Source organism: Ranitomeya variabilis, unplaced genomic scaffold, assembly GCF_051348905.1.
Source record: "Ranitomeya variabilis isolate aRanVar5 unplaced genomic scaffold, aRanVar5.hap1 Scaffold_263, whole genome shotgun sequence".
Taxonomy (NCBI): Eukaryota; Metazoa; Chordata; class Amphibia; order Anura; family Dendrobatidae; genus Ranitomeya; species Ranitomeya variabilis.
The window spans coordinates 5749-24047 of NW_027508016.1; the positions used below are offsets into that span (position 1 = coordinate 5749).

The 18299-nt window shown below is 43.7% G+C and overlaps 1 pseudogene; it reads right to left on the minus strand.

Annotated features, from left to right (window-relative positions):
* Positions 1-1508: 1508 nt before the first annotated feature.
* The window catches only part of LOC143789469 (FAST kinase domain-containing protein 1, mitochondrial-like), a 44115-nt pseudogene continuing 27324 nt past the window's right edge, over positions 1509-18299 (minus strand).

Consider the following 18299-nt stretch of genomic DNA (forward strand, 5'->3'; position numbering starts at 1 on the left):
GATGTGACAGGTACCATCAAACTAAACATTATACAGCAAAAGTAAGTAGCCCCCTTTGCAGTGATGGAATTTCCTAATAGTAGTGGCCTCTTTCAGCAGGATAATGCCCGTACCACGCTGCAAAAACTTCATGTCACGTTGTGACGTCTTCAGTAAGGAAGGGGGGGCCTAAAACTGTCCCTGTAACTGGGACCCTAACTTTCCCTGTCCCGGAGGTACTCTTGAAGGTAGAAGTCTCCAACCTTACTATGCTCCTGTTAAACTCTGTTCTGTCTCCTCCTCCACTCTGGGACAGAAATGTAAGGTAAACAGGACACAAAGACCAAACAGGGATAACAGTTAGGCTAGGTTCAGATTGCGTTAGTGCAATCCGTTTAGCGCTAGCGGATTGCGCTAACGCAATGTCTTTTTCGGGGCCGCGTTTAGGGGTCGCGTTAACGTCCCCGCTCTCGCAGATCCCCGATCTGCGAGAGCGGGGAACGGACCTCTGGCGCGCCGCGAACGCTGCAAGCAGCGTCCGAGGCGCGCTACAAAAGACCGGCACATCGCTAGCGCGTGCCGAAAATGACACGCGCTAGCAATGCGCTTTAACATTGCCGGCAATGGGAGCGCTAACGGACGCGGTGCACGGCGTTAATTTCGCCGTGCAACGCTGTCCGTTAGCGCTCTCCCATTAACGCAATGGGAACCTAGCCTAAGCAACAGAAATACAAACACTCACCAAAGGTAAAGAGGCATATAGGGAAGAATAGGAATGTACCAACCAAATGGGAATAGGACAATGAGGAAAGCATACACCCAAAAACAGCATGCAACAATCTCCAGCAGCAACAACGATCTACAACTCAGCACAGAGTCTCCAAGGAGCTAGGAAGGAAAGATTTCACTGGCAATGCAGAGAAGGTCTGGCCAGGTTTAACAGGGAGAGGCAATGACCAGATCAGAAGCAGCTGAAAATGGAGCTTGCAAGTTTCTGACCAACATAGAAAAAGTTGTTAACCTCTTCAGCACCAAATTAATTTAACATGGGACACAAATACACAGGCTAAATGGAAGATCTGCGATTCACAATACGTAGTGATCTTCTAACCCTAAATCTCCCAGGAGGACTTGACAGGTACATGACAAAAGTTCAAAGTGATGACTTGGGCTCCAAACTTCCCGGATGTCAATCAGATTGGGTGTTTGGGACGTGCAGGAAAAAACGAGTCTGATCCATGGAGCCCGAACCTCACAACTTTAAGGGTAGGGGTAGTTGACATCAGATTAGCCACCTGCTGGAACACGTGCCCCGATCTCCAGATGTGACGTCACCTGCTCCGCTTGCTTCTCAATTCGACAGTGAACGGAGCAGAACGAACCCAATCTGCTGATAATATCTTGGTGCCAGATGCCAGCCATGTTTTTCTTACGTTATACAGCTATGTTTATTGACCTTTCGCCAAAAATCATGTTGTGCAAGTACTGCTCCTTTGTAAGAGAACACACATATATGAATGAATAAAAAATATACTTTATTTACAGGGTGGCACAAAACATTTCACAGTTCACTAGCAAAAATCTTCTTCCGGAGGTAGTTAATCCACGTTTCCTTTGTTCCAAGGTCCATTGAATTCCATTCAAAACTAGGGATCTGTAATAGAGAACTAACATGTAACTGCGGGAAGTCATCTATAGAAATTGTCTCAGAGAAAATATATATATATATATATATATAGTGCCTTGCTAAAGTATTCGGCCCCCTGGAACTTTTCAACCTTTTCCCACATATCATGCTTCAAACATGATTTGAAGCATATGTGGGAAAAGGTTGAAAAGGGGCCTGAATACTTTCGCAAGGCACTATATATATATATATATATATATATATATATATATATATATAACACACAGACTGACATAGGAGAAGATACTATTATACAGACATGAGGAACCCATCATGATATACTATCCTAAAACACAACTCGAATTGTAACCAACCTGAACTACATAGTACCCCAGGATCTCCAAATGTCTCTTCTTCATGGCATTTAACCCCTCTGTGACCTTAGACGTACTATCCCGTCGAGGTGACCTGGGCCTATCTGACCCTCGACGGGATAGTACGTCATAGCCGATCGGCCGCGCTCACGGGGGGAGCGCGGCCGAGTGTCAGCTGCATATCGCAGCTGACATCCGGCACTATGTGCCAGGAGCGGTCACGGACCGCCCCCGGCACATTAACCCCCGGCACACCGCGATCAAACATGATCGCGGTGTACCGGCGGTATAGGGAAGCATCGCGCAGGGAGGGGGCTCCCTGCGGGCTTCCCTGAGACCCCCGGAGCAACGCGATGTGATCGCGTTGCTCTGAGGGTCTCCTACCTCCCTCCTTGCCGCAGGTCCCGGATCCAAGATGGCCGCGGCATCCGGGTCCTGCAGGGAGGGATGTGGCTTACCGAGTGTCTGCTCAGAGCAGACACTTGGTAAGCCTGCAGCCCTGCACAGCAGATCACAGATCTGGCAGAGTGCTGTGCACACTGCCAGATCAATGATCTGTGATGTCCCCCCCTGGGACAAAGTAAAAAAGTTAAAAAAAAAATTCCCCACATGTGTGTAAAAAAAAAATAAAAAAAATATCCTAAATAAAGAAAAAAAAAAAAAAAATTATTCCCATAAATACATTTCTTTAGCTAAATAAAATAAAAAAAAACAATAAAAGTACACATATTTAGTATCGCCGCGTCCGTAACGACCCAACCTATAAAACTGCCCCACTAGTTAACCCCTTCAGTAAACACCGTAAGAAAAAAAGAAAAAAAACGAGGCAAAAAACAACGCTTTATTACCATACCGCCGAACAAAAAGTGGAATAACACGCGATCAAAAAGACTGATATAAATAACCATGGTACCGCTGAAAACGTCATCTTATCCCGCAAAAAAAGAGCCGCCATACAGCATCATCAGCAAAAAAGTAAAAAAGTTATAGTCCTGAGAATAAAGCGATACCAAAATAATTATTTTTTTCTATAAAATAGTTTTTATCGCATAAAAGCGCCAAAACATAAAAAAATGATATAAATGAGATATCGCTGTAATCGTACTGACCCGACGAATAAAACTGCTTTATCAATTTTACCAAACGCGGAACGGTATAAACGCCTCCCCCAAAAGAAATTCATGAATAGCTGGTTTTTGATCACTCTGCCTCACAAAAATCGGAATAAAAAGCGATCAAAAAATGTCACGTGTCCGAAAATGTTACCAATAAAAACGTCAACGCGTCCCGCAAAAAACAAGATCTGACATAACTCTGTGGACTCAAATATGGAAAAATTACAGCTCTCAAAATGTGGTAACGCAAAAAATATTTTTTGCAATGAAAAGCATCTTTCAGTGTGTGATGGCTGCCAATCCTAAAAATCCGCTAAATAACCCGCTATAAAAGTAAATCAAACCCCCCTTCATCACCCCCTTAGTTAGGGAAAAATAAAAAAATTAAAAAATGTATTTATTTCCATTTTCCCATTAGGGTTAGGGTTAGGGCTAGAGTTAGGACTAGAGTTAGGGCTAGGGTTAGGGTTAGGGCAAGGGTTAGGGCTAGGGTTAGGGTTAGGGCTAGGGTTGGGGCTAGAGTTAGGACTAGAGTTAGGGCTAGAGTTAGGGCTAGGGCAAGGGTTAGGACTAGGGTTAGGGTTAGGGTTGGGGCTAGGGTTGGAGCTACAGTTAGGGTTGGGGCTAAAGATAGGGTTAGGGTTTGGATTACATTTACGGTTGGGAATAGGGTTGGGTGTGTCTGGGTTAGAGGAGTGGTTAGGGTTACCGTTGGGATTAGGGTTAGGGATGTGTTTGGATTAGGGTTTCAGTTATAATTGGGGGGTTTCCACTGTTTAGGCACATCAGGGGCTCTCCAAACGGGACATGGCATCCGATCTGAATTCCAGCCAATTCTGCGTTGAAAAAGGAAAACAGTGCTCCTTCCCTTCAGAGCTCTCCCGTGTGCCCAAACAGAGGTTTACCCCAACATATGGGGTATCAGCGTACTCAGGACAAATTGATCAACAACTTTTGGGGTCCAATTTATCCTGATACCTTTGTGAAAATACAAAACTGGGGGCTAAAAAATCATTTTTGTGAAAAAAAAAAGAATTTTTATTTTCACGGCTCTGCGTTATAAACTGTAGTGAAACACTTGGGGGTTCAAAGTTCTCACAACACATCTAGATAAGTTCCTTGGGGGGTCTAGTTTCCAATATGGGGTCACTTGTGGGGGGTTTGTACTGTTTGGGTACATCAGGGGCTCTGCAAATGCAACGTGACGCCTGCAGACCAATCCATTTAAGTCTGCATTCCAAATGATGCTCCTTCCCTTCCGAGCTCTGTCATGCACCCAAACAGTGGTTCCCCCCCACATATGGGGTATCAGCGTACTCAGGACAAATTGGACAACAAAGTTTGGGGTCCAATTTATCCTGATACCCTTGTGAAAATACAAAACTGGGGGCTAAAAATCATTTTTGTGAAAAAAAAAAAAGGAATTTTTATTTTCACGGCTCTGCGTTATAAACTGTAGTGAAACACTTGGGGGTTCAAAGCTATCAAAACACATCTAGATAAGTTCCTTAGGGGGTCTACTTTCCAAAATGGTGTCACTTGTGGGGGTTTTTAATGTTTAGGCACATCAGGGGCTCTCCAAACGCAACATGGCATCTTAATTCCAGTCAATTTTGCATTGAAAAGTAAAATAGCGCTCCTTCCCTTCCGAGCTCTGCTATGCGCCCAAACAGTGGTTTATCCCCACATATGGGGTATCGTCGTACTCAGGACAAATTGCACAACAACTTTTGTGGTCTAATTTCTTCTCTTACCCTTGGGGAAATAAAAAAATGGGGGCGAAAAGATCATTTTTGTGAAAAAATATGATTTTTATTTTTACGGCTCTGCATTATAAACTTCTGTGAAGCACTTGTTGGGTCAAAGTGCTCAACACACATCTAGATAAGATCCTTAGGGGGTCTACTTTCCAAAATGGTGTCACTTGTGGGGGGTTTCAATGTTTAGGCACATCAGGGGCTCTCCAAATGCAACATGGCGTCCCATCTCAATTCCAGTCAATTTTGCATTGAAAAGTCAAATGGCGCTCCTTTCCTTCCGAGCTCTGCCCTGCGCCCAAACAATGGTTTACACCCACATATGGGGTATCAGCGTACTCAGGACGAATTGTACAACAAATTTTGGGGTCTATTTTCTCCTGTTACCCTTGGTAAAATAAAACAAATTGGAGCTGAAACAAATTTTGAGTGAAAAAAAGTTAAATGTTTAATTTTATTTAAACATTCCAAAAATTCCTGTGAAACACCTGAAGGGTTAATAAACTTCTTGAAAGTGGTTTTGAGTACCTTGAGGGGTGCAGTTTTTAGAATGGTGTCACACTTGGGTATTTTCTATCATATAGACCCCTCAAAATGACTTCAAATGAGATGTGGTCCCTAAAAAAAAATGGTGTTGTAAAAATGAGAAATTGCTGGTCAACTTTTAACCCTTATAACTCCGTCACCCAAAAAAATTTTGGTTCCAAAATTGTGCTGATGTAAAGTAGACATGTGGGAAATGTTACTTATTAAGTATTTTGCGTGACATATGTCTGTGATTTAAGGGCATAAAAATTCAAAGTTGGAAAATTGCGAAATTTTCAAAATTTTCGCCAAATATTCGTTTTTTTCACAAATAAACGCAAGTTATATCGAAGAAATTTTACCACTATCATGAAGTACAATATGTCATGAGAAAACAATGTCAGAATCGCCAAGATCCGTTGAAGCGTTCCAGAGTTATAACCTCATAAAGGGACAGTGGTCAGAATTGTAAAAATTGGCCCGGTCATTAACGTGCAAACCACCCTTGGGGGTGAAGGGGTTAAGCCTTTAATCTTGGAAGAGTTTCTGCAAAATGCCACTGGATTAAGAAAGTCAATGGCAACTCTATAAAGATGAAAGAAATAATATGTTAGAGTCCAACAAACAAAATCAAGAGGAATTGAATTCTACTCAAATTTTTCCAAAAAAACATCCATTTGCCCAAACCGCTATTTTTCTGAACCGGAAAAAGCCATTCATTTGTAAAAAAAAAAAAATTATACTGATTTTACTGCTCATCTCTCTAGCTCCTCTGTTCCTCAATGGAGAAACCGCCCTTTTCTCCTCCTCGATTAAGATAGGAGATGACAGTTGGTGCTTTTAAAATTCTATGGAGGGGGGGAGAGGAGCTAGCGGAACACAGACATTCTGCTATATCAGTCTCCATAGAACTTTGTGAGCACTAACTGTCATCTCCTATCTCAGTAACGGGAAAATCTGTATTCACGGAAAACAGATTTTACTTGGAAGTTGAGAATTTTGAGAATGAACGATCAGTTCAGGAGGAGAAAGAAGCAGATTTCTATGATCAGACATATTACAAAGTTTCTTATTTGCATGTCTTCTATGGATTTATGTAAGAAAACTTAAAATGAAGGCTATTTTTTAAGAGAATGAGGCTGCGTCGTGATCTAGCACCACATGTCTACACACAGAATCACCGACCTCTGGGCTCCTTGAGGTAGAGACTTGTTATCACACATCTGACTGTCCTGGCCCCACTGGACTTCGGCCACATTGGCGGACAGCTTGTTCTCCTCTATGTAGGCAATAGGCTTTTTATTTTTTTCAGGATGCACTCGAAGTCTATAGAAAGCAAGCATCAAATGTTAGGAGAATCACAGTCCAACACCTTCCAAAAACCCTCCCTGGGTCCACTCAGCGAGCTCCTGGTGTGTGCAGTGCTCAGGTCACATCAACAGCCAATTAGTGTCATCAACTTGACCAGAGCCGCTGAGCTCACTTATGGTCAACATAATGGCAACAGCGGCAGAGGCTCAATGCTGGACCTGGGGAGGGTGAGCCAGGCCACTTTGTTTGTTTTTAAAACAAACTACAATCAATTGGACACTTGTTTTCAAAAGCCGGAAAAACACTTTAAGGGTATGTGCACACATCCGGAAAGTATGCAGAAATTTCCTGAGAAAACCCTGAGGTTTTCCGCAGGAATTCTGCACGCGTTTTTATCGCGTATTTTGCGCGGATTTTTCGCTTTTTTTCCGGAGGTTCCCAATGTAATAATATAGTGGGAAATCCGCTTAAAATCCGCAAAATTAATGAACATGCTGCGTATTTTTCCGCATGCGTTTTTCGCGGAAAAATACGCAACATGTGCACAAAAATTGTGGAAACCATTATAAATGATGGAATGCATATGTATGCGTTTTTTAAGCGTTTTGGTTGCGAAAAAACGTGCAAAAAATCTGCGAATAATCTGGAACGTGTGCACACAGCTTAAAAGGGTTTTTAAAAGTTATCCCCTTTCTATAAAACAGGAGGCAAGTTACTGATCTCTTGGGGGTGTCTGACCGCACTCAGCCATTTCAAGCAGTCCGGTAAAGAATAAAAGGAGTGGGCGACCCCTGCTCAATTACGATTCTGTGCAGAATATTGATTGACTGTAGTGTATAGACTTTTGTTTTAATTTTTTTTATGGCAACAACCGTATGAAGAACTAAACAAATAAAGGAACTGCGGGCTTTTAGACAACGATCACCAGTGGGTCCTCCGCTAAGAAACGTGATATAATATGAAGTAGATGTGTGTGGAAGTCATCCTGTGATATCATATACTAAAATGCAACTCAAACTGTCCCCACCCTGAATTACATCCCCCCAGGATCTCCCATTGCCTCATATGTCAGTGTTTTGCTTGTGGCTGTGTTGCTTTTATTTGCACAAAAGTTATTAAACAGTCACAATATTTGATGAATTTTGACATATCTTTAAATTATAACATTTCTTTCCAGAGCAGAGCGGCGTTTGTGATTTCTTAGTGCAGCAAAATATATATTTTTTTACATTTCACAATCTTACCTACTGTGTAATAATATGGAGTAGTCACAAACATCTTGGCATAATTAACTCCCCCAAAGAGATCTCCGAGAAATAAGTGGATTTGATGGTATATGGATCTCTTACTGTTACCTTCTGAGCAAAAAAAGAAAACAAACAAAAAACAACTTTTTAATATTCTAAGGATTATTCCTTATTGCATATCCATAAATCGCACAATATACTTTTGCAGTGGAGAATATTAAAGGGATTGTTCACTTTCAGAAAAGTGGACCCCAAACACTCTAAAATAACAAACAGAGCAGGTACATGTCCTCCCCGGTTTCAGTGCCGGTTCCCTCTCGCTGCTCCGGTCTCAGTTTGGGCTGCAGAGATGACGTTATGTCCGACAGCCCAAATCACCGCTGTAGTCAATCACTAAGGCTGGTTTCACACTTGCGTTTTGATCTGCAGCGTTTTAAAAAAAAAACGTGTGTGGTGAAAAAACGCATGTAAATGCGGCAAAACACCACGTTTTTTAGACGCATGCGTTTTTGCATGCAGAAAAAAAAACGCGGTGTTTTGCGGCATTTACATGCGTTTTTTCCTGCGTTTGCGTTTTTTAAACGCAGGCTGAGAAGTGTGTGACAGCTGCCAATCATCAAAATCAACTAGAAAACCCACTAAAAACAGAAATAGCTAGGGTTAGGGTTAGGATCCCTAGTAACCCTAGGGATCCTAACCCTAACCCTAGGGATCCTAACCCTAACCCTAACCCTAGGGATCCTAACCCTAAGGGTTAGGATCGTAACCCTAACCCTAAGGGTTAGGGTTAGGATCCCTAGGGTTAGGATCCCTAGGGTTACTAGGGTTTTCTTGTTTTTTCTTGTGTTTAGGGTTAGGGTTTTCTTGTTTTTTCTTGTGTTTTTCTATAAAAACACATGCGTTTTTAACGCAAGCAAACGCATGTGCTTAAAAACGCATGCGTAGACAGCAATGCATTTTTTTGCCGCGAATAAACGCATGCGTTTTTTGCGGGAAAAAAACGCAGCTAGAAATTACTGCAGGTTGCATTTCTGCAAATGAACGCACGCGTCAAAAAACGCATGCGTTGCCGAAAACGCGTCAAAACACACGCTAAAAAACGCATGCATTTTTTTTTATGTTAAGTACAGAAAAAAAAACGCATGCGTTTTTTAGCGCTAAAACGCTGCAGATCAAAACGCAAGTGTGAAACCAGCCTAAGCTCAACGAGGTAGGCGGCAGAGCCTCTGTGCTCAGTGATTGGCTGCAGTGGTGCTGAGCACTGTCAACGCAACATCACTGTTGAGGCCGGTTTCACACGTCAGTGGCTCCGGTGTTGTGAATTTGGATTCTGGGCTCCCCCGGTGGCCGCTTGTGGAATTGGACTTGTCATCCTCTTTCCTGTTTCACCTGTTTCCATCAGTAGTGGGTGTCGCTATTTAAGCTCATTTCTCTGGTGGTTTCTTGCCGGTCAACAATGTTATCTGATGCCTCTCAGTGCTTGTTCCTGCTTCTGACAACTACTAGATAAGTTGGACTTTTGTCCATGTTTCGTTTTGCCTATTTGTTCCAGTTCACAGCTGAAGTTTTGTTACTGTGTCTGGAAAGCTCTCGTTGATCAGGGATTGCTACTCTGGTGTTATGAGTTAATGCCAGAGTTTAAGGTAATCTCTGGATGGTGTTTTGTTAGTGTTTTTCTGCTGACCATGAAAGTATACTATCTGTCTTCTGCTATCTAGTAAGCGGACCTCAAATTTGCTAAGACTATTTTCCTGCTGCGTTTGTTGTTTCATCTGAACTCACCGTCATTATATGTGGGGGGCTACTGTCTTCTTTGGAATATTTCTCTAGAGGTGAGCCAGGTCTTATATTTCCCTCTGCTAGCTATTTAGGTCTTAGGCCAGAGCTGGGCATCTAGCAATAAATAGGAAATGCTACCTGGCTATTTCTAGTTGCGCGGCAGGCTTAGTTCATGGTCAGTATAGTTCCATCTTCCGAGAGCTTGTCCCTCTATAGGCTTGCTATGATCTCTGCCTGCAGAGATCATGATAGTTTGACCGGACCAATAAAGTGTTAAAGACCCAGGTTGAGAAGGAGAGTTATAAGAAGTCTGCTGGAATTTTTTTTTTTTTTTTTTTTTTTTTCCTCCAGTTTGCCTTGCTGCAGTCTGTTTTCTCTCTCTCCTCCTAATCTCTGTATGGCTCTGTGTGCACCTGACAATAATGGATCTTCAGAGTGTAACTGCGGGTTTGAATAATCTCATCACGAAAGTACAAAATTTACAAGATTTTGTGGTACATGCTCCAGTATCTGAGCCGAGAATTCCTTTGCCGGAGTTCTTCACAGGGAATAGAGCTAGCTTCCAGAATTTCCGAAATAATTGTAAGCTTTATTTGTCCCTGAAGTCTCGTTCAGCTGGAGACCCTGCTCAGCAGGTTAGGATTGTGATTTCCTTGCTCAGGGGTGACCCTCAAGATTGGGCCTTCTCATTGCCAGCAGGGGATCCTGCGTTGCGCGATGTGGATGCGTTTTTTCTGGCCTTGGGCTTGCTTTATGAGGAACCTCATTTGGAACTTCAGGCAGAAAAAACTTTGATGGCACTATCTCAGGGGCAAGACGAAGCTGAGGTTTACTGCCAAAAATTCCGTAAATGGTCTGTGCTTACTCAGTGGAATGATTGCGCCTTGGCGGCAACTTTCAGAGAAGGTCTCTCTGATGCCGTTAAGGATGTTATGGTGGGGTTCCCTGTGCCTGCAGGTCTGAATGAGTCCATGACAATGGCTATTCAGATTGATAGGCGTCTGCGGGAGCGCAAACCGGTGCACCATCTGGCGGTGTCTATGGAAAAGACGCCAGAAAGTATGCAGTGTGATAGAATTCTGTCCAGGAGCGAGCGACAGAATTTTAGACGGAAGAATGGATTGTGCTTCTATTGTGGGGATTCTACTCATGTTATATCAGCATGCTCTAGGCGTACAAAGAAGCTTGATAAGTCTGTTTCCATTGGCACCATTCAGTCTAAGTTTATTTTGTCTGTAACCCTGATTTGCTCTTTGTCATCCATTGCCACGGACGCCTATGTTGACTCTGGCGCCGCTCTGAGTCTTATGGATTGGTCCTTTGCCAATCGTTGTGGTTTTGATTTAGAGCCTTTGGAGACTCTTATTCCTCTGAAGGGGATTGACTCCACCCCATTGGCTAATAATAAACCACAATACTGGACACAAGTAACCATGCGTATCAATCCGGATCACCAGGAGATTATTCGTTTCCTGGTGCTGTATAATTTACATGACGATTTGGTACTGGGATTGCCATGGTTGCAGTCTCACAATCCAGTCTTGGACTGGAGAGCAATGTCTGTGTTGAGCTGGGGATGTAAGGGTATTCATGGGGACTTACCTTTGGTTTCTATTTCGTCGTCCATTCCCTCTGAAGTCCCTGAGTTCCTCTCTGATTATCAAGACGTCTTTGACGAACCCAAGCTTGGGTCGTTACCTCCGCACCGTGAGTGCGATTGTGCCATAGATTTGATACCGGGTTGCAAATATCCAAAGGGTCGTTTGTTTAATCTGTCTGTGCCGGAACATGCTGCTATGCGGGAATATATAAAGGAGTCTTTGGAAAAGGGACATATTCGTCCATCTTCTTCTCCCTTGGGAGCTGGGTTTTTCTTTGTCTCAAAGAAGGACGGCTCTTTGAGACCATGTATTGATTATCGGCTTCTGAATAAGATCACTGTTAAGTACCAATACCCATTGCCATTGCTTACTGATTTGTTTGCTCGTATAGAGGGTGCTAAGTGGTTCTCTAAAATTGATCTTCGTGGGGCGTATAATTTGGTGCGGATCAGGCAGGGGGACGAGTGGAAGACCGCATTTAATACGCCCGAGGGCCACTTTGAGTATTTGGTCATGCCTTTTGGTCTTTCTAATGCCCCTTCAGTTTTCCAGTCTTTTATGCATGATATTTTCCGCGATTTTCTGGATAAATTTATGATAATATATCTGGATGATATTCTGATTTTTTCTGATGACTGGGACTCTCATGTCCAGCAGGTCAGGAGAGTTTTTCAGGTTCTGCGGTCTAATTCTTTATGTGTGAAGGGGTCTAAGTGCGTTTTTGGGGTCCAGAAAATTTCCTTTTTGGGGTATATTTTTTCTCCCTCTTCCATTGAGATGGATCCCGTCAAGGTGCAAGCTATTTGTGACTGGACTCAGCCCTCCTCTCTTAAGGGTCTTCAGAGATTTTTGGGCTTTGCCAACTTTTACCGCCGATTTATTGCTGGTTTTTCGGATGTCGTTAAACCACTGACTGATTTGACCAGACATGGCGCTGATGTTGCTAATTGGTCCCCTCATGCTGTAGAGGCCTTTCAGGAGCTTAAGCACCGTTTTGCCTCTGCCCCTGTGTTACGTCAGCCTGATGTGAATCTGCCTTTTCAGGTTGAGGTTGACGCTTCGGAGATCGGAGCTGGGGCAGTGTTGTCGCAGAAAGGTTCCGACTGCTCCGTCATTAGGCCTTGTGCCTTCTTTTCTCGCAAATTTTCGCCCGCAGAGCGGAATTATGATGTTGGGAATAGGGAGCTTTTGGCCATGAAGTGGGCGTTTGAGGAGTGGCGCCATTGGCTAGAGGGGGCTAAGCATCAGGTGGTGGTATTGACTGACCACAAAAATTTGATTTATCTTGAGACTGCCAGGCGCCTGAATCCTAGACAGGCGCGCTGGTCTTTATTTTTTTCTCGCTTTAATTTTGTGGTGTCATACCTACCGGGTTCTAAGAATGTTAAGGCAGATGCCCTTTCTAGGAGTTTTGACCCGGACTCTCCTGGTAATGCTGAACCCACAGGTATCCTTAGGGAGGGAGTAATTTTGTCGGCCGTTTCTCCTGATCTGCGGCGGTCCTTGCAAGAGTTTCAGGCGGATAGACCGGATCGTTGTCCGCCTGATAGACTGTTTGTTCCGGATGATTGGACCAGTAGAGTCATCTCTGAGGTACATTCTTCTGCATTGGCAGGTCATCCCGGAATTTTTGGTACCAGGGATTTGGTGGCAAGATCCTTCTGGTGGCCTTCCCTGTCACGAGATGTGCGAGTCTTTGTGCAGTCATGTGACATTTGTGCTCGGGCCAAGTCTTGTAGTTCTCGGGCTAGCGGACTGCTGTTGCCCTTGCCTATTCCTAAGAGGCCTTGGACACACATCTCGATGGATTTTATTTCAGATCTGCCTGTTTCCCAGAAGATGTCTGTCATCTGGGTGGTCTGTGACCGTTTCTCTAAAATGGTCCATTTGGTTCCTCTGCCCAAGTTGCCTTCTTCTTCTGAGTTGGTTCCTCTGTTTTTTCAGAATGTTGTCCGATTGCACGGTATTCCTGAGAATATTGTTTCTGACAGAGGTACCCAATTTGTGTCTAGATTTTGGCGGGCATTCTGTGCTAGGATGGGCATAGATTTGTCTTTTTCATCTGCTTTTCACCCTCAGACTAATGGCCAGACCGAGCGGACTAATCAGACCCTGGAGACATATCTGAGGTGTTTTGTCTCTGCTGACCAGGATGATTGGGTTGCTTTTTTGCCATTGGCAGAGTTCGCCCTCAATAATCGGGCCAGCTCTTCCACCTTGGTGTCCCCGTTTTTCTGTAATTCGGGGTTTCACCCTCGATTTTCCTCCGGTCAGGTGGAATCCTCGGATTGTCCTGGAGTGGATGCGGTGGTGGAGAGATTGCATCACATCTGGGGGCAGGTTATGGACAATTTGAAGTTGTCCCAGGAGAAGACTCAGCGTTTTGCCAACCGTCATCGTCGTGTTGGTTCTCGGCTTTGTGTTGGAGATTTGGTGTGGTTGTCTTCTCGTTTTGTCCCTATGAGGGTCTCTTCTCCTAAGTTTAAACCTCGGTTCATCGGCCCTTATAGAATATTGGAGATTCTTAATCCTGTTTCTTTCCGTTTGGACCTCCCTGCGTCCTTTTCCATTCATAACGTTTTTCATCGGTCGTTATTGCGCAGGTATGAGGTACCTGTTGTACCTTCAGTTGAGCCTCCTGCTCCGGTGTTGGTTGAGGGTGAGTTGGAGTACGTTGTGGAGAAAATTTTGGACTCTCGTGTTTCCAGACGGAGACTCCAGTATCTGGTCAACTGGAAGGGTTACGGCCAGGAGGATAATTCTTGGGTCAATGCATCTGATGTTCATGCTTCTGATCTTGTTCGTGCCTTCCATAGGGCTCATCCTGGTCGCCCTGGTGGATCTGGTGAGGGTTCGGTGCCCCCTCCTTGAGGGGGGGGTACTGTTGTGAATTTGGATTCTGGGCTCCCCCGGTGGCCGCTTGTGGAATTGGACTTGTCATCCTCTTTCCTGTTTCACCTGTTTCCATCAGTAGTGGGTGTCGCTATTTAAGCTCATTTCTCTGGTGGTTTCTTGCCGGTCAACAATGTTATCTGATGCCTCTCAGTGCTTGTTCCTGCTTCTGACAACTACTAGATAAGTTGGACTTTTGTCCATGTTTCGTTTTGCCTATTTGTTCCAGTTCACAGCTGAAGTTTTGTTACTGTGTCTGGAAAGCTCTCGTTGATCAGGGATTGCTACTCTGGTGTTATGAGTTAATGCCAGAGTTTAAGGTAATCTCTGGATGGTGTTTTGTTAGTGTTTTTCTGCTGACCATGAAAGTATACTATCTGTCTTCTGCTATCTAGTAAGCGGACCTCAAATTTGCTAAGACTATTTTCCTGCTGCGTTTGTTGTTTCATCTGAACTCACCGTCATTATATGTGGGGGGCTACTGTCTTCTTTGGAATATTTCTCTAGAGGTGAGCCAGGTCTTATATTTCCCTCTGCTAGCTATTTAGGTCTTAGGCCAGAGCTGGGCATCTAGCAATAAATAGGAAATGCTACCTGGCTATTTCTAGTTGCGCGGCAGGCTTAGTTCATGGTCAGTATAGTTCCATCTTCCGAGAGCTTGTCCCTCTATAGGCTTGCTATGATCTCTGCCTGCAGAGATCATGACACTCCGGTACGTGAGGTGACAGTTTCCTCACGTACCGGAGACACTGACACACGTAGACCCATAAAAATCAATGCATCTGTTCAGATGTCATTGATTTTTTGCGGACCGTGTCTCCGTGTGCCAAACACGGAGACATGTCAGTGTTCGTGGGAGCGCACGTTTTACACGGACCCAATAGAGTCAATGGGTCCGCGTAAAACACGAACCTCACACGGACATTCTCCGTCTGGGGTCCGTGTGCGTGCAGGAGACAGCGCTACAGTAAGCGCTGTCCCCCCCACATGGTGCTGAAGCCGGTATTCATATCTTCCCTGCAGCAGCGTTTGCTGTAGAGAAAATATGAAGAATAGTGTTAAAAATAAAGATTTAGGTGTCCGGCGCCCCCCCACCCCCTGTGCGCCCCCCCACTGCGCCCCCCGCTGGTCAGAAAATACTTACCCGCTCCCTCGCTGCTTCCTGGTCTGGCCGCGCCTCCTACTGTATGCGGTCACGTGGGGCCGATCATTTACAATCATGAATAGTCGGCTCCGCCCCTATGGGAGGTGGAGCCACATATTCATGACTGTAAATGATCGGCCCCACGTGACTGTATGCAGGAGAAGCCGCGGCCAGACCAGGAAGCAGCGAGGGAGCGGGTAAGTATTTTCTGACCAGCGGGGGGGCGCAGCGGGGGGGCGCAGCGGGGGGGCGCACAGGGGGTGGGAGGGCGGCGGACACATGGATCTTTATTTTAAACACTATTCTTCATATTTTCTCTGCAGCAAACGCTGCTGCAGGGAAGATATGAATCGCAGCTTCAGCACCATGCAGAGTGGGTACCACACGCTCCGTGTGGTACCCACTCGCCATACGGGCGGTACACGTGTGCCGCACGTATGGCCTCTGTGAGTTCCCAGGCACACGGACACGGATTACTCCGGTACCGATTTATTCCGGTACCGGAATTATCTGGACGTGTGGGACAGCCCTCAAACACTGAGACCAGAGCCTCAGCTGGGAGCCGGCACTGGAATTTGAGCGCTGATTTTTTTTTTTTTTATCATGTGTCACTCAATTTTTTTTTTTTTTTCTTAAGCATACAAAAACAACTAAATGAATAAAACGAGCCCCGCACCTCTATGCTTCATCTGTCGACAGTATTCTTCATGAAACCATGGGACTTGGTATTCCGGGCACTCGAGACAAACCGCCCGATTTAATTGCATCAGGCGCATTCGTATCTTGGCACTTTTGTCAGGCAGAAAAGCTAAAAAATAATATAATTAGTGAAGAAAGAGAAAATCTACAACACACAGAAATCAAAAGCGTTCCCAACATGTGATACTGAGCCTGCGCCGTACATAGCGGGTGCCAGCGGCGTTACACAGCCAGCACCCGCCTGTAACACTATGACTGGCGCTAGCCTCGATTGCCCACTGTACCCCACCCCCCAAGAGACCATGGGGTGGCCATGGGTTATTAGTGCAGTGGGGGTCTATTAAAGGCTATTATTGTCATCAGATTAGTACTCCTGTAAAGTTTTAGGCATCATAGGAGACTGAGATTTTTACTTTGTACTACTATCCAGTTTTAAAATACAAAAAAAATCCCAAAATAAAAATTACATTACATTATATATATATATATATATATATATATATATTTTTTTTTTTTTTTTCTTACATATGTGAACCCTTCTATATAAAAGGTTTTAAGTACCCCAAAATGGTGACAATCTTGTTTGACCTCCCAGAACCATGTATGACCTTGTCAACTGATCGTGCATCTTTATTTCAATGGAGTAAAGGATCAGGTTGGTTGATATCAAAGATCCTCATTTCCCAAACATTTGATAAAAAAAAACAAGGCCTAATACATTGGTTCCAATAATGGAACAATGGGAAAAACAAAACAAAAAACTTCCAGATCTCAGAAAAAGTCACAAACTTAAAAATGTTCATGCACAAAAAGTTCTGATTTTCTTGTTGCCACTGAAATATAAAGAACCTAACCCCCACCATTGGTGAAAAAAAAGAAAAAGGAACTAAAACAAACAAGACAACTATAAACGTTCCGACTTGAAGAGTCACACTGCTGGGTTATTGTTTAAAAAAAAAAAAACAACAACAATGGCAGAATTGCGTCTTTTTTTCACCATTTCACTGCTCTTGGAATTTTGTGTGTGCATTATACGGTTAACTGAATTCATTACAATTTGTCTTGTGCAAAAATAACAAATTAATATTGAAAATTGAAAGTAGAATGATAAAAAAAATAACAGAAAATAAATAATAATTAAAAACAAAACAATAAAAAATTGCCCAGTTGTGTAAGGGTTAAATAAAAGCTTTATTAAATTTTATAGGGTATTAAGCTTTTTGTGCCGGGTCTCGCACCAGGATGGGTAATGCAGGTAAAGCTGCAAAGAAATATTCGATTTATATTAGCCGACCCTGATGACAGATGTTGGGGAAATGAGGATGGGGCATATTTGCAAAGTGATCCCTTACCCCATTAAAATAAAGATGCACGCTCAGAAGACACGAGCATACATGGTGCTGGGAGATCAGAGAAGACAAAGCCTCCCATATGTACGGCCAGCCTAAGTCCTAGGGGCAACATGAGCAATATAGAACCTAAATGGATAAAGGTGGAGCATTCGCTCACATGACACTTACTGTCCAGTTCGGAATCCAGTTTAGTTAGGAAACGAATATTGAAAATGGCTTTAATCAGATCTTCTGGGAAATACTGTGCAACAGCAAGAGTGAAGCCCACCAGAACCAAGAGATGAGGAGGGAAGGAGTCTGGAAGGTAAAATAACACAACCACTATCTTATACATTTTTTTTTTTCATTCCTGATCTGATATTAGACGAAGCTGAAGTATTAAAGAGTTTTCATTTTTATTTCATAAATCAATAGCACTCATAAAAATAAGTCTTATCAGACAAATCGGCTTTTTTTTTCCTCTCCTCCTGGACTGATCTTTCACGCTCAGTTCATGAGTAAAATCTTCCATTACTGAGATAGGAGACAGCTGGTGCTCATAAAGTTCCATGGAGAAGTGTAACTGACGATTCAGAAGAACTTACAGCGGAAAGTCTGTGTCCGTCTCCACCTCCTCTCCATAGAATTTTATAAGCACCAACCTATCTCACAGTAATGGGAAAATCTGTCTATATAGAGAATGGAGATTGAAAGGAGGGGAAGTAGCACATTTCTCTCATAGAATATATTACAAAATCGCCAGTCACTCTTTAAGAATAAGGTATGTTAGCAGGAGGAGGAATCAGCCCGACCCCTCTGGGCAAATTCCATTCATTTTTACGGATCTGTTCACATCTGCACCGGCGGCTCGGCTACTGGTTACGGAGTCTTTAATGGAAAAGATACTGCTGTCAGAAA